Here is a 17,771-nt window from a genome sequence, read left to right on the forward strand (position 1 = left end):
CCATGCAAAATGTTCCACAGCTTCCCAAATCCCACTTCTCTGCTTGCCATCCAAGTCTGAACATCTGTAATTCCAGAGAGGGCATGGGAGAACACAGCCTCAGAAATGTGTCAGGTAGAAAATGTGATCCCATGCGCTTACAGTCAGCAGGATTTGTCCAGGAATAGCAAGTAGCCAGTGAGTGCAGGAATAGGGTCCCATTTCCTGTTTCCAGGTTGGCTGCAGTGCCATAATGTGCTACCACTTATGTTTAACAATATTGAAACATGTAACCTTAATTTGAAATATTTGTGTGAAACGATTAATTTTATCCAGACAGCATTTGGAATGTTGCTCCGGTACCAGCATTTCTACTCGGAGTTTTAGCACTGGTGTTCCTACTTTAGCTCAGTTCAAAACTGTGAGTAAAATATAATTTAATAGCAATTTGATTTTGCAATGATCTCATTGAAAAGGCATATGCAGCATTGCCCTTGCAACACAGAAAAAGCCACAAGATAAGCCTAAGGGACACAGATTAACACTCTGATCAGATAAAATTTCAGCCCCTTCTCCCTTGCAGGGAATGTTTTGGCCTTTTGCCAAGCAGAAAGCATTCCACACACAGTAGGGTGAATTTGGTATAGCACCCATATGGAAATATCTTCTCCACAACAAGGCCAGGGTATAAAATATTATCCGAGCACACATGCTCTCTTACTTCAAACATGAGTGAGCCTACAGCAGAGTTTGACTCAAACTTTTCCCATCTCATGCGAGTCCATATTTGAGCAAGCTCTAGAATGGCACTGGCACTAAAGCTGGCATTCGTCTTCCTCTTCTTCTTTCCTATGGTTTTAAGCTGAATGCAGCAGAAGTTCAATTTTCTCCCTATACAAAAATATTTTAATGGTTTCTTTTAAAATGTGGTTACCATAGACAATAACCCTATGATCAACTATCATTGAAGTTTTGTCAGGGGAAGTTTAGGCTGGATATCAGGAAAAGGTTCTTCACCCAGGGGGTAATTGGGCACTGGAGCAGCTCCCCTGGGCAGTGCTCACAGCACCAGCCTGACAGAGCTCAATAAGCATTTGGACAATGGTCTCAGGCACCTGGTGTGACTTTTGTGGTGTCCTGTGCAGGGCCAGGAGTTGGATTCCATGATCCTCATGGGTCCCTTTGAACTCAGCTTATTCTCTGATAACATATACTTGATTTAGTGAAAGGGAAAACTGCAATTCTAATAGGCTTTCATAGACTTTATGCTTATGCAGTTCTCTCCTTAACTCTAGTTTCAGACACTCCTTAGCTACTGTTCATAGAGGGTGATACCAGAAAGGAAATTACAGCTCAGACTTCTCTCCTGTTTCCTACTCCTTTCACTGCTCCTCCTTCAGTTCAGTTGTATGCACACATCTTCCCAATACCAGTAAACAGATAATTTAAAATGTGCATCTACAAATAGACAAATTGTTACAGCTAGAGATACTGCACACACAATCTGATTACAAACTTCACAAATAAAACTTCTTTTCCAGTAAGTAAATTGAGCAGAATAAAGTATACACACAGAGTGTAAACAACACTTTCTTACTAAAAATTCCATAATCACAAAATAAGTCTTTAAAGGTAAAAAAAAAAATCTATTACACAGAAACTCTTAGGTGTCAGCTTCTTGTGAATGTATTTTCCCCTGTGTTTGATTAATGAACAAATCAAAACACTCAAGACAGATACTAAACAGTTTTGTCTGGCATGAAGTCTGCATTGTCAGATTCCATGTGGTTTCCAGTTGGTACCACGAACTTGGCCACAGTTCATTCAAAACTCAGTCCTAGTGCTCCAAAAGGCAGATAAATACCTATGAACACTTTCATGATGCCAGGAAGGTGATTTCTATTATAGAGGCAGATAAAATTGTCCCTGTGCCTAGAGCACAGTGGACAAAATCTGACTGACAGCAGATTCCACCCTGCTACAACAAAATTAATGCCTTTTGCTACTCCAAAAGATAAAGATTTATAAGATTATGAATCGACTTTTGTGACTAGCTACTCATCTGATAATTTAGGGATGAGACGTTTTAACTGATAATTTGTGTTGAAATTTGTAGGTGTATAAATGCACCAGGATTCACAATTTCCTACAGACCATGAATTCCTGAAGCTTCCTGATGGAGTAACTGCCTCTCTCTTCTAGTATGTACCTATTACTTAATATCAGAACTCCTACCTCATTTCCCCAGACAAATATTCTTCTGTTTAACCTAAAGAGGAATGCATGGTGGGACATCCATATGCAACAGGTTTTGTTTATCCCATGTTTTAGATGCAAAAGTCATGTTAAGAAGCTCTTTTCTGGTCCTAGGGAATCTAAAGGTGGGAAAAACATGAAATTCTCTTTGGCTGGTTCTTCACAGTAGCTGTATTCTAGGTGAGGCTTTAAAGAAAATATATGTGAGGAAATGGTTTGAAGCTTGAAGGATTTTATTCAAACTGCAGTTTAATTTTATGGCAGTTTCAAGGTGTTATCTCTGCTGTTTCAGACAGCTGCATTTTCTTAACCATTTGACCAGTCTTTTCATCAAAAAGCCAAGAAGGTTAGAGTTTCTGTGTGTGTGATAAATTCACCTCATGCTGTAACAAAACATCAAGCAACTGCTCCCTTCAATTCTCACAAAAATGAATTTTGGCCCTTCCAGTTTTAACAGGAAAGCTGGAGCCACAGCACAAAAAATGAGAGCTCTTTGGGAATGCAACCACACCCCACTCATATTCTGCTCTGTGCCCCATGTGCCCACCCACAGATACACAACAGAGCTGTTGAAGCCTTGCAGATGGCAAATCCAATATTGTGCCATTTTGGACTTTCTCCTCAAAGGATCATTCCACATGGCTTCTTTTATACCATCAGGATTTCTTTTCTTGGGAGGATGGACTTTGGGCATGGAAAATATCTGTGGGCACAAACAATGGGGAAATAGCATTTATAAACTGAAATAAAGCCTTTCCAATTTGTGGAAACAGCTGGAGGGAGGAAAGAATCATGAATAACATAGTTGAAACTCAACAGGCTGTTGACAGTGAGTCATTTCAGATGCCCACTATGGCTACACTCTTACATAACAGTACAACAGTAAAATCTATAACTAAAGATGAGTCAATGCTCAGTGACTTACCCAGCATTTTGTTTCACTACACTGAGATCAATCAATCAATCCATCTTTCCCCTACACATAATTTGTAGAGAAGGAAGAGTAGTTTTGTCTGCATCTCGTGTATTTCACGGTGCTGTACAAGGGCTAGAATGAGCATTAGTGCTGCTTTAAGCAGACAATTCATTCAACACAAAAAGTATTAAGCTCAGCAGCCAGCCCAGGGGATGGCTGCACAAGCACCTTCAAGGGAGCATCTCCTGAGCTTCATGTCTCTCAGAAGGTATTTCACTCCTGCCACACACATGAGGCTTTCAGGTTGCAAAAGGAATGTTGTTTCTTACAAGAAAAGAGGGAGACTTTCACTTTATGTCATTCAATACAGCACATTTTCAATACAGCACATTTTCAGGGTAATTCCAAAAGTGAATGCCCAATGAAAATAGACAAAAAACACGGAGCCAAAATTCCATGTGAGGAAACACCATAACAATCTCATTAAAAGTGTTACAGAAATCTTTCAAAACAGTGTCAGCAAGGTACTTTACCAATGTTAAGAAGAAGTAAATGTATTTTAACAAATAATTTTCTTTTTCTATTGGAAGAAGTAAAAGCTACTTGCCAGCTAAATATTTTCCTTCAAAGCTACCCTGCTTCAGCCAAGCCCCATTAATCATTGTGCTGTGAGACAAGATTTCTTTGATGTTAACAGATCGTACAGAAGATTTAAGACAGCAAGCTGTCTGAAAAATTCAGTGATAAGGTCAAGGTAAACCAAGGTAAAAAGTGTTTACTCAGTTCTAATTTAGTCAAGAGTTTCACTTGTTTCACATAAAGTTTATCTACTTTTGATTGCTATTTTATTTTATCTAGCACTACATAGTGCAAAACTTCTATTATTACTATTGCCTGATTTTCCCAGTCACCTGGAAACTCAACCATCTAAGGAGAAACAACGACTAAATTAGAAATACCCTTCTCCCAGTAAGGAATTGGGAAGGGGAAAAGAAGTGTTGATTTTGATTGAAGGGATCCAATGGCCCTGTTCAGATTAGCCAAGCAATTTGAGTCTCACTGAGTACTCTCTGAGAACCTGGGCAAAACATGGGGTTTGGGGTTTTATTAGGGGGTGTGTGAGGGTGAAAATTAAAGTTCTCTCTGAGCATTATAAATAAACAACAAAAAAAAACCCCTACACTTCCTCCATCCAACAGCGAATGGATCCCCCAGGAACTAGTTTCAGAAGAAACTATTATTAAAAATTCTTTTGAAAAATATCCAAGCTATGGTTTATGGATAGAAAAGCATTTTTAAAAGACACATTAATGCTTCCATTAAGAAACAAAAAATAGAAACATGCAGACAAATAACTATTTAAACTAACTCTGGCAACAAAAAAAATAAAAATTAGTACATCACTTAACAAATGGATTTGACCCAGATTCCTACCCTCTGTTTTAAGAGAACATTCTTGAGAAGAGTTCACAGGCTGTTGGTACTACTAATTTATCTCAATTGTGTCACAGCTTTCAAAGCTTCAGTAAAAGACTTGCAACATCCGTTCCCACTTTGTTGCCTACACATATTCTTACCAGTAAGGGCTAATAAAAGAAGCTGAACTAAAACTGAAAACAAGAAAAATTTTAAATCATAATCAGCAGTTGAAGGGAAGGATGTTTCTTCTACATACTAAATAAGGGACTTGAACGATCTGCCACAAAAGCAATCTTGGCTTGCTCTCCACTTCATATAGTCCTGAGTTCCTGTGACAAGATTGGTTTTGATTTAAATTTGTGTTTGCTTGCCTTCAGCCCACCCAGGCTCTCTTCATCTTCAGGTGATGACACTGTCATACCATTTCTTTTATTTCAATCTGAAAAATCACCAACTTAGCTGTATAGAAGGAGCAAATCTACCTGCATATTCCTTTTAAGGAACATTTTTATGGAGATAGTGGATGAAAATAGTCTCAAGATACTTATGTGGTAGCTTGTTAATAAGCTCTGTACTACATGATATTGTTCTCTCAACAGTAGTCTTAGCTTAACACCTTTATCAATTCATTCTCCAGTTGCTCAATTGATTCTGAATTTCTCTCTGTGGTTCTGCTACAGAGTAAAAGTCCAAAAAGAGCAAACATGCCACTTCTCTGAGTCTGAAATAGAGCAATCAGAGTTATCAGACTGCTCAGCACAATCTATCTTTTACTTTTAAACTCCAAGGCTCTCCATGTCCTTTCCTTCTGAGCTGGATTATCATGATCAGAATCACTGATCTGAATTTTCCTCTCCTAGAAAACATACTATATTTGCATTTTCCAAGCATGCTATGAAAGTCAAAGAATTACAGAATAACTGAGGTTGAAAAGGACCCCTGAAAACCATCCAGTCCAAAACCCCTGCTGCAGGTTCACCTAGAGCAGGTTCCACGGGATCTTGTCCAGAGTGGGGTTTGAATATCTCCAGAGATTTTTTTGCTGGAACAGCTGTTTTCATGTGTCATTCCTATTTAGGTAACTGAACAATTCAGCCCCTCTGATGTTACAAACTAGCTGCTGTAGCTCTATCATAATTTTCTATTTGAAATAAGAACCCTTATTATAGTGCCCCTTTTAATTCCTTACAATTATTTATAAAATAAGAGTAATTGATGTTTTGAAAGACTGAATGAGCATCCTATTTGAACAAAGGTCTTTCACCTCCTTATTAATCAGTAAAACCAAGACTAAAACTCTGTCTCATCAGCTGAGATGAAGAAATTGCTAGATATCAATAAACATTTCTCAGCCAAAGTTATAGGAGCTCAGCACCTTTAAGCATCCCAGTGAGAAGGAATACATTTTTTAAAAATTAAGTTTCCAGTTAACATATGTAAAATCACACCTTGAGCTTTTTTTCCTAAGCTTTTCTTTTGCATCTCATTTTTGTTTCTGTCAACATTATAACATAAACCATCTGAGAGGTTTAAAATTAAACAGTTCTAAGCAGTGGGTGAAACCACACTATGTTAACTGACAGGAGGTTTTGGCTCCATCTTCATCTTTAAACATCTATTACTCAGCTGCTGTTCCTCTGCAGCAGGGCCTGGAGTATTAATAGACTTCAGTCCAAGGCTCCTAGTTTCCTCATACATGCTGCTTAAGCACGTTTTTTCTTGATTTGGTTGTTTCTTTAATAACTCCACCATTATTGTATTCCAGCTTGCCCATCTGAATACAACCAATACTAATTCACACTTAGTGCAGCTGGTGCCCTTCACTGCACACCAGTTGCTCAAATGACAACACACATAGCTGTGCTGTCACCTACAGAGTTATCCCCATCTGAAAGGCAGAGCTGGGACAGAGATGATGAACTTAAAACAAGACCTGGATAGTATAAAATTAGGGTAAAGCAGAAGAAATACAAATATGATATCTCTTAAGTATTAGCCAGTTCTCCTTCAGTCAAATATAATGCTATTTTCAAAAAACTAAAATATTTTTCTTATGGCATATAATCCACAGTCAACTCCAGCACAAGAGATTTTATCCTTAAACAATCTGAAGAGTGGAAGAATGAAAGCTTAGAAAATATATATCCTTGTCTATGTTGGAAACAGCACAATTCCAAACCAGAGACTAATGCTGAAATACAATCCAGGGGTGTGCTTCCATTCATAAACTGTTCCATTTGAACACAGGGTCTGGAATTAATTTTATCCTCATGTTCAAACAGAGACCCACAATTTATTATAGTGCTGCACTCCTCAGTTTCAAAATCATATCCCTAACATTTTTTTCTGTCAAATCCAATGGAGATTAGCAGACTTTTCAAGCAGGATCATCCATAAAGAGAAAATACAGCAGAATCTGACTGCCCAGAGACATGAAGCAGCAAGTCCAGTTATATACCACATGGCTAAAAGAGAAGAAAACCTACTGTGTACACACAGCTTCAACAGTCTGAGCTGGAAAGGCATCAGAAAGGTCCTTTCCATAGTAACAGCATAAGTGGGATCTCAAATTTTTTAGCTCAGTAACAGCATAAGTGGGGTCTCAGACTTTGGCTCTGTCTTTAAGTTACCACTAGACTGTCTGTGCAGCATCCCAGCTCTATTACTCCTGTGTAAGATCACAGTAATTCTCCCTGACAACTTCAAACCCCAAAATAAATAACCAGTGCTTCCCAGTCATTGCACATTCTGCAGCTCAGATGTGCCACAAAGGTTCAGGCTGATTTGCATCAGTTAAACTTTGAGCTGTTTCAGGAACCTCCTCAGGGTTCTCCAGGTAATCACTACTCTCTGATGTTTGAATTAAAAGGAATTTAGGACTCAACAACACTGGTATGACCAATTTCAATTTATAGGGTCACTACTTTTTGCACTAGTTGTCTACAGTTCTCCAGTGTCTTAATATATTTCTCTGGCAAAAAGATTGATCCAAAAGTTGCAACAGAGCTGAAAACATTTTCATTGATATTTCTCCACATTCAGCAAGATGAAAGAAGCATCTGCTACCAGTATACAACAAGGTAAAAGCAATTTAAATAATTACAAAAAAAAAAAAAACCCATCAAATTCTGGGCTAGAACAATTTCTTCTTCTGGAGAAAGGGAAATCGGCGACATTGTCCTTCAGCTGAAGGATGTGATCCAGCAATCCAATCTGTGATTTAACACATCATTTCCAAATACTGTTTTTTCTCACAGATTTATTGCACCAGAAATCTCCAGGTTGATCATTGTATACTCATACCACACCACAAATCAGATTGCCACAGTACATGGGGGAGGAGAAACTAGACTCCAGTTAACAGAAACCTTTAAATGAAGATAAAGGAAATTATGGCAGTCATCAGGTACAGAATTCCTACACAGTAAAATTTATTAATCTGTTAACCAAACTTTTACATGCCAGTAAAAAGCTTTCCATTTGATAAGTCACAGCCACTACCACATCCCCTTTGCACAGCATTCATATATTTTATCTACCTGGTCACCTAACAAAACAGTCTAGATCCCTTCAAGCCTTCCACCTCTCTTTGACTGACACTGAGCAGCCATTTGACAGCATGGATGACAATTTAAAATGAACTCTGTATTGACTAGAGCTGCTGTAGAATATCTCTTTAAAGCTCATCTCTGAGTAGCTCTGTTTGTGACTAAGAAGCATTTTTAACACAGCAGCTAATAGCTCCATGAGATGCTTCACCATCTATTTTGGAAGGCAATATGCCAAGAGAACTGTGGTGCATTTTCATTCATCTCTTGGCTACTGCTTCTTCCAAAGCTTCTGTCCGAAGACTGCCAAAACCAAGTTCTATGAATCACTGCTTGAATGAGATCTAATTATTCAATTACTTCTAATGCCTTTCTTTTCCTTATTTCTCAACAGCCTTATGCACCTCTTGCCCTTCAGGGCATTTGTCCATATGTCTTTCCCACAATTGGAAATGCAGGCAATTTCCTTCTCACCCATAACAGCTTTCAGATTAAGAAGAGAACTGAATACAGTATCCTGCACACCTCCTTTGGATATAGTCCTTTTTACCTAAGGAGAGAGGAAAAATAAAAATCTGTATAATCACCTAGTCACAGATACACTTTGCTGAGACCTGATCTGCTGCTTTGCATACACCACAGATTTATTGCAAGTTAACTCCCTCACAAAGATATTTGTCACATTTGCCTGAATACATAAGATTATTAATAAAGCCTCAACTATGAAACTGCAAATATAGGATCCACCTAGCTATTGTGAGACACTTAGCTGTGAAACATGAACTGCTTCAAAAGGTGCATTAGTTGGAAGGTTTTGATGATGAGGAATGAGGAAAAAAGAGAAAAATCCCCCTTAATTCTCCACCTTACTCCTTATGAGTCACACTATTTTTTGTTGTGCCTGCTACTACATTAATACAAATAAAACCCAAAAAAAACCCCAGCCTGTTTCAGAGCAATGTTGTCTGCTTTCTCCCTGCATGACCACACACAAAGGAACCAATTATGCACAGTATAATATAGATTTACAGCAAATTCCTAACTATCTGTTCATCTTAGCCACTAAGAACATAACCCCACACCACAGTGCTCTCATAATTCCCAAGTAAGGTGACTCAGTTGCTTTTACAGGAATACCGTTTGGGGTTCAGACCCATTTTTCTGGGGAAAGATTTTCAAGGTAGAATGAAAAATGCAAGCTAGGATGCAGCCAGCTGAGAAACAAAGCACCTTTTCACAATTTTAAGCTGGTTTTCCACTTCCCCACCTGTACTGCCAAGAGGAATGTGCTGGGTGTAGAAAAACAGCAGAAATGCAAACTTCCCATTGAGATACCGGACAGAGAGATTTTGTAACTACTGCATTTTTAGCCACAGGTTTATGACAGGATTGGAAGAAAGTGATGAGCAAGTTGATATGCATTGACTCACTTGCCTTTCCTTTTAACCAAAAGATAGTTAATGGCTGTTGAGGATCAAAATGTGTGTCTCTTTAGAAGAGTTACAGCTAGAAGAAGGCAATATTCCACTCAGTTTAACAGTGGTGCTTATCAGGCCTGAACTTTGCTAACCCAGTTATTACTACACCCACTTCCTCAGAAACAGAGTAAGGCTTAGCATAGTGAACACTATACAAACAAAACTCAAAATGTTGGTCTCACTTGAGTAGTTTCTCTTCAAACACTGTGGCAATTGGAGTTTGCTGTGATGTCATCCACACAGCTTCTTACACCATCCCTACAAAGTGCAATGGAAGAGGTACCTTGCTAGGACTGGTTGTTACCAGGAGACAAAGAAAACTTTGCAGTAAACTTTATGAGTCACCTAATGCTTCATTTTTCTGTAGTTTTGCAAAAGAATATGCAATATGATTGGTAAGGCTGCACACCACTGCTGCCAGCAGAACCTACATGCAAAAGTCACACCTTATAAAATGGCTTTCAGCTCCTTTTGATTGACTGTCCTCAAATGTTGCCTTTTCTACTTTCAATGCCAAAACCACAACAGAATTTCAATCTTACATAGAAATACTTCATTCATTAAGCAACACCTTGTCCTTCTTGAGAAGCCTTTTTCCTTTTTCTCAAAATAGAGATTTGAATTTGTTAAAAATGTAAAAGAAAGCTATTCCCTCACCAAATACCCAGCTTGCTGAGGTGCATAGCATCCTTTGAGAGCAAACCCATTTGCATCCCTTGTCTTTCATCTTCCCACTGACTGTGCTTGGTGTGTCACAAAGTTTATAGAATTATCAAATTGTATGGATTAGAAGGGACCTTTAAAGATGATTTAGTTCCAACTCCCCTGCCATAGATAGGGACAGCTTCCACTAGGCCAGGTTCCTCCAGGTGCCATCCAACCTGGTCTGGAACACTTACGGGGATGGGGCATCCACATCTTCACTGGGTGACCTGTTCCAGTGTCTCACCACTCCCTCAGAAATTAGAATTTGCTATTTGTATGTGACAAATTTTGTCTGAGAGACATCCTGATTCCTTTTCCTCTAGGGTCCTGAGTGTAGCACCAGGATTCAACTCATGACCTGATAGAAAGACTCAGGGTCTACAACTTCAGTTAAAAAAAACTCTAATACCTGCCAATATTAGCAAAGCTGCATCCTGTCTGTAATTCCCCTCAGAGATGGAGTGAATGCTTCTAATCAGATCTGATTCTATTCAGGAAAGGGCAATCATGTTCTACTTCAAAAAGCCCTCCTCCTTTTTATTAGTTATATCATATTATCTTATTTATACAACTATTATTTCCCTTCTTTTATCTTCCCTGCATAGGAGGGAAAGATACTGATACTACAGATTCTTCTAGGAAACAATAATGATACATACATGATAGAAAGAGAGTTCTCCATATATATAATTTATCCTTTTGTTTTCTCCATGTTTTATGTATGAGTGTGATTTGGCATACAACGTATTAATAGATAACCTACAGATAACAAGCAGTTGCAGACTGCTGCATCTTGTAAGGTTCACTGAGGAATTTCAAAAGGAGATATTAGTTTAATATAAATTACATGCTTCTGCTCTTTTTTTTTTTTTTTTTTTTTTTAAGTAACTGCAAGAGAACAAGTCTGACTGCTCACCCCACAGGTTCAACCCTGGCCAACATAGCTATCTGAATTTCTGTAACTGTTCTGCAAAAAAGCCAGTTGGATTCAAGGGTGCCCAAAGCTCCCTGTAACACCTCCACTGGTGCTTCAATCTCCAGAACTTTAATCAGACCTTTAGAGCTTACTTGGTTCCCAAAACAACAAATAAAACTTCTTAACAAATGGAAAATGTATTGAGTCAGCACTGGTTCAGCCCCACACAGGAGGTATTGCAAATTGCAGAGAAATGTAGCCAGTCATGGCTGGTCGCTTCACACACAAAGAGCACAACCAGTCAGTAACAAAGAGCAGGAAGAATAATTTTCTCTCCTTATCCATATGCTTTCCTGACTAGGGCCCATAGGGGATTTGCTGACAAAACACAGCTTTGTCACATTTGTCAGACCTGAGGCTGTCATGGAGACATAACTGAAGGGACAATCTTTAATGAGCGACTGTCACAAGGGCAATCTGTCCGAGGCAAGAGTTGCTGCTCCTGTTCAGCAGTGAAACAGCCCAGCAGGTCCCAGCATCACCCCACTGCCACAAGTATCCTGGACTGTTTTGTGAAGACACCATGTCTTCACAATAGTGAAAAAATATTTTACAGGATCCCCCATCTACAGTGATGGGTCAGTTTGCTTTTAAATTAGATCATAAGCAAATCCTGCAATGATAAGTGTTGAAATGATAAGCTGAGCCAGAAGCCTGGGTTTTGAATTTGCTCCCCTTCTGCCCACCTTGCGCAACGCCCACCTTCTATCCAGAAGAATAATTATATTTTAACAAGGTTCTCTTCACTCCTTCACAATATCAGATGGCTTTTTTTTTTTTTTCTGCACTGTTTCTCCAGCTGCTTCCTAGCATTTCCCTTTTCTACCCAGACTTGGGAGCAGCTGACTGTTCTCTCACTGCAAACAACAGGTTTGTCCTTTTCTCATGACAATTAATTTTTTAATTGTAAACACTTTAATGCTTCCAGAAGCCAGGGTATCATTTGGCATCAATACAGGTAGTAAAAACTCCCCCTTCTCAGGAACCAGTGGCAATTCACTTTGAAGTCTGTCCTGTCACTGTGTCCCTGAGGGACCCATGTGATGCCAGATCTCAGAAGACAGTCAGCCCACATGCACCACTGCTGTAGGCAAGATCTCACCAGAAATGAAGCTGCCAAAATGACATTACACTCCTAACATAGCTAAGCAAGAGGCTGATATACAGCAGAATTCACCTAATGCAGCCTTGTTTTGTACATGGAAATATTGAGGTGGAGAAAGAGGAATTTGTTCAGGATTTTCAGGACATCTCACGGCCTGACCATAGCAGCCATTGCCTGACTCCTGAAATCTCTGGATAGATGGCCACTTTTCAATCAGCCTGCCCTACCTAGAACAAGAACTGCATAGATTTTCCAGAAAAATCATGAAAACCTCTGGCATAACTCCACTGCCTTCCTCTACCTGAGGATCTCACCATACTTTTAGAACAGGTAGCAGAGCCATTATCAGAGTCACAAGCACAGGAGCTGCACTGGGAACTGCTGATCTGGTGCTGCAGGGTGATGACCTCAGGCTGCCTTTTGAATGCCCAGTTCTTCCAGATGGTTATCTATCCCAGGAGGCATCCTGTGCTATTGCAGTACATGGCACAGAGTCAGGTTTACATTTGTTTACTGAGTCATGTCTACCTTTGTTTTCTGCTGTCCATACACATCAGCCAATAGTAAATAAATCACAGCAGGGACCTCAGCTCTAGATGTGCTTCAGCAGAAACCTGGATAATGCTTTCTCTCATAGGAGACGAGAGTGTGTCAAATCTGACAGCACATTCTACTGTGCACTGAGACTGAAACAGAAAAGAGCAGAACCTGTTGATTCTCTGGGGTTCTCTGCACAACCAGCTTGCATAGCAGCCCCTCACCACACAAGGAGCTCCAAACGTGGGCACAAAGTCAGTGTTTCTAAATGCAGTTGGTTCAACCTCTGCCTTCACCCAACCTTTACACAAAGCAACTCTCATGACCAGGGGATAATTTTGCCTTCTTGCCCCAAGCCTCTCTTCCCTCTGACCTTTTGTGACTTCTGTCACACTAGAGCCTCCCACAGGCAGGGCAGGGGGAACAGGCCCACGAAGGAAGGGACATTATAACACCATAGCAGAGGCTTGATGTTAGGGGGCAGAAGGCCTAAATGGACCATCTCCAGGGACAGGACTGGCTCTCCTTCTCCCCTGAAGCCTCAGATCAGGGCAAGAGTGTTGTATCTGTGCCTCAGCTGCCCAGGCTGGGAGGAGAATTTTGCTTACAAGTGGCACACAAGGGCAGTGCTTTCCACAGGAAATGAAAGGGGTGACCAGACACCAGTGGAAAACCAATGTCTGCTCTTAGATCTCCATACCCTTCCAAAAGCCCACCTGCTGCCCTGAGCCTGAGTGCAGCAGGGTCAGTACAACAGTGAAACACAGCCTGATGCACAGCAGAGCAGCTCTAATCCAGAGCATCAGCTGATTACACAGAACATATCCCTTGTCCAAAAGTAGTTTTATTTTCACTCTTCCCTCTGAAACCAGCTTGACTCTTCTCCAAAAACCAACACCAGAATGAGTCACTTGAAATTACTTTTTAGGTGGGTTTTTAAAGACTGAGTTGCAATACAGCCCCTGCCCTGTGACAACGTGCCAGGAAACCCCTGGGAACTCTCCCAAAAAACTGTGAGGGGATGAATGCAAAACAGGCTGAGCTGTTCAGCTTCTCACCTCCCCCAGCATGGGCTTGAACATGTTGACAGCAGGGTGGTATGAAGATGGTTTTGTCCCCTACAAATCTTTTGGGTAAACAGGACTGTGCTCTACGTCAGAAATCTCTTTATAACTTCAGTCAATATTTTCTTGGCTTGCCACTCTTGACAGTCATAAAACAGCTCTCTCTGGAATACACCATTCAAATTAATCAGCTGTCAGCTATTCTTTTAAAACTAATAATAGAAGGTCTGCATGAGCCTGTGAGAGACTGAAACATGGGAATGTCAGTTGTGCAGCTGCAAATGTTTCTATGCTGCTGCAGCTCTCAAATTGCTTTTTGCTCTCTACCAAGAGCGCATGAAACAGCACTGTAAGGAACAGGTTTTGGACTGTCAAAGTTGCCCAACAGTCTTCATCATGCCCATAAATGTGGTAAATGTTTAGTGACACCTTTTAACTTCCAAGGAAGCTTTAAAGACAGGAGGGATGTTCTGGTCATAAACCAACAGGCTCAGCTGGCCCAGGAACACAAATAATTCAATGGCTTGTACCCCTTGGATGCCAACTGCACAGGGGATGCCAGACTATGCTCTTGCCACTGGCAGAAGTTTTAGCCTCCAATTCATCTTCTTGTCATCACACTGCAACAGGATGGGCAAAAAGGGCTCCAGGAGGAAGCACTTGCTTCTGAGAGGATGGGGAAACTCCTTTGAGCACTCCTTTGAACAGCCCCTTGACTAGAGCAGTTTGGCTCCAAATGGGCACAGAAGATTAAAGTTACATGAGGCTTGAACTCAGAATAAGAGCTGGCACTGGAGGATAGCCAACTGTGCAACACTCCTGTAGCTACTTAGGGGACTCTGTTATCACATGAAACTGAGGAGCACCTGGGAGGCTCCTTTCAAAAAGCACTCAGGTTGGAAACATATTTGCAAAGTCTGATGAAGGAACAAGAGCAGCACCTGCTTCTTCCAGGTCTGTCTAAAGCTATTACCACCTGGGGACTTTGCCTCTACCAGCAGTGGGTGCATTTTCAGCCTGAAAAAATGCTTTTAAAAGCCTCTCGGGCTTTTAAGAGAAAGAAGCAGCTTAAATCCCAGACCGGAAGCCTTAATTATGATGGATTTGTGTGAAAGTTGCCAGATCTTGCCCTGCTCTGTGATCAGGGCTGTGCCAAGAGTCTGCTTTGTGTCACACTAGCAACTGTGCTAAGTTCAGCAAAGCAACTGGGTCAAAGATGCACAGCCAGAAGAGAGATCACTGATTAGCACTAATGAGAGCCTTCACTGCAGAGCAAATGACAGTGCCATCATGTCGAGGTTCTTGCTGTAATTAAAGACAGCCATACCCATATCCAGTGTGAGCTGCACAGAACAGACCTTTTTGTGTGTCACATTTTACACCTTGGGAAGTCACTCATGACCAGAAAACAGAACATGAGGAGAAACAACTGAGAACTCATTGTTCATACTGCTGGAATTGAATTTAACTTACAAAAAAATCAGGAAAGATTTGAGCATCCTCATGAGCAGCTCTACCAAACACGCAGCACTGTTGTTTTCAATCAATTAATTCTACCAATAATGGGCATAAGGTTACAGATGAAGAATACTGATCTCATGCTCAAGAATTTAATAGTACATCTGTCCACAACACCAGGTGCTCTGAAGATCAACCTTCAACAGAAACAACAGAAACAAAGAAAACTACAGGGTTTTTCCAATGTCTCACAGACTTGCCCTAAGAAGAAAAATAGAAGACTCTGTAATAATCTAGAGAAAGGAATAAGAGCAGAAACTAGTATTGAATGGTACAGACAAAAATCAGTCCTAGGCTTCCAGATAGCCTCAGTTCATTTGCAAAGCAGTGTATTTCTAAGTAATAAAGACAAATACATCAGGGGAGCAGTTAACCTGGAATTAATCTCAATATACAACACAAACATTTGCTGTCGGCCTATGGATAGAGGGTGTACAAGGAGCTACAGAAGACAGGATTATGCAAGATGAAACAAACAATTAAAACACTTTACCTCAGAATATAAAAAAATACTCAGGAGACAGTCAAGAACAGAGAACAAAAAAGATTTCTGTGTGTCCCTTCACTTTCCTTCTAAATACAATGAGACAGAAAGCAATTAATCCCACCAAAGAGCTTCACCAATGTCCCTGCAAAACTCAAAGCCACTGACTATCCACAGACAGAACATGGACATTCAGCTGCTGGCAGAAACATGGTGGACACCTGGGACCGGCAAGGAGATTTATATCAGGCCAACACAAAGTAACTGTCTTTGAAATACAGAAATAAATGCACTTATAAAGTGACAACTACAGAAGGCTGTAAATGCTGAGCTAAGGACCTGTCCAGAGGTGCTGTGTTGAACACAGAGCTGTTACACCTGCAGAGATCTCTGCAAGAATTCCACCTGCCTTCCCAGCTATACCAGCAGCCTTCCTGAATTGCTCACTCCCTCAATAGATGAAAAAAAAAAAAAAAAAAAAGGGTCAATCTTGTTACAATTGTAGTTACAAATATATTATAATTTTTACTATTATTACTATTTCCTACTTGTAAGGCATACATAGCATAATGTATGGAAACTTCATTTGAAACCATTCAGAATGCTAGAACATATGGAAATTATCTTAAAGGACCAAAGGAATGATGCTTTGTATCATTTTTCAAAGTACCTTGCAAATGCTACAGCACAGACCATTAAGGGAAATGCCACGCAGCCAGAAACTCCGGGAGAGAATTCACCAGGCTTCCTGCTGCATCACAGCAAACAGATACACACCAAAAGCCCACTGTTGCCTTTGGAATATCCAGTTTGTAACACCTCGCAGAAATCTCTCAGGATTCCCAAGCTGATCATCCGTAAGATGTGAGCACTTAAAAGTAGCAGTTCTAACATTGAAAATCATTCCATTTGTCTGTCTTAGAAATTTCAGGGAGTAATAGCATTTTTCCTCACATGAACCTTAAAATTGGGAAATAGTCAGTGTTCCTTCTTAAGGAGGGAGATGGTTCAAATTAGCACACCAGCTCCACAGGTATTTCATTTCTAGTCAAAAACAGCACAAGGATTTCATATTAAACTGGTCCCAACCATCAAAGAAATGAAAAAAAAAATCCAAACCAGGCTATCAATATTTGCAAACAGTAGTATTTATTTATGGAATCAAGCTGGTAGGCAAGAGGTGGACACAAAGTGTTAGGTAGTGCTGATGAGCCCCCAGTTTGCAGATGACAGCTGTCAGTTCTGCTCCAGCACAGCCTGCTCCTCCTGCATGAGTGCTCCAGGCTAGGCCACATCTATGACAGTATTTTTTCCCTGAAGTCTTCCTGGAACTCCCCTCTGAAGCACAGCCCTTTAATCGAGGAACAATTTGCACATACACACACACTAGTAAACAACTTCCACTTGTGAGGAGGGGAGGTGGGATAGAGGGATCCAATTTCCATCCTTTCCCCTCTAGGAAGGTTTGAGGAGAAAGTGGAGATCAGCATCACCATTATCTCCAGCATGTGTTATTAACAGCCACGCTGAGGCCAGTCAGCAGCGTCTGGCATTGTTTGGAGCAACACAAAAGACCTTCTGTTTGGAAAGTTCAAGAAAGAAAAGGCAGAGCCTGTGGCCTGGTCCTGCAGTCAAAAGACTGACACAGAGGCTGGGAAGTTCTCAGGCAGAGGCTGATCCCAAGCCTTTTGAAGTTGACGGGAAAACTCCCATGGACTCCAGCAAGCTTTGGATCATGCCTGAAACACACTGAAGGGAACAAAGCAGCATATAAGTAGAAATGAGC

The 17,771-nt window shown here is 40.5% G+C and overlaps 1 protein-coding gene across 4 annotated transcripts in view; it reads right to left on the reverse strand.

Annotated features, from left to right (window-relative positions):
* The window catches only part of DENND2B (DENN domain containing 2B), a 150,782-nt gene that overhangs the window by 95,006 nt on the left and 38,005 nt on the right, over positions 1-17,771 (reverse strand). The window lies entirely within an intron of this gene.

This window comes from Zosterops lateralis (assembly GCF_965231275.1).
Source record: "Zosterops lateralis genome assembly, chromosome: 6".
In the NCBI taxonomy this organism is placed as follows: Eukaryota; Metazoa; Chordata; class Aves; order Passeriformes; family Zosteropidae; genus Zosterops; species Zosterops lateralis.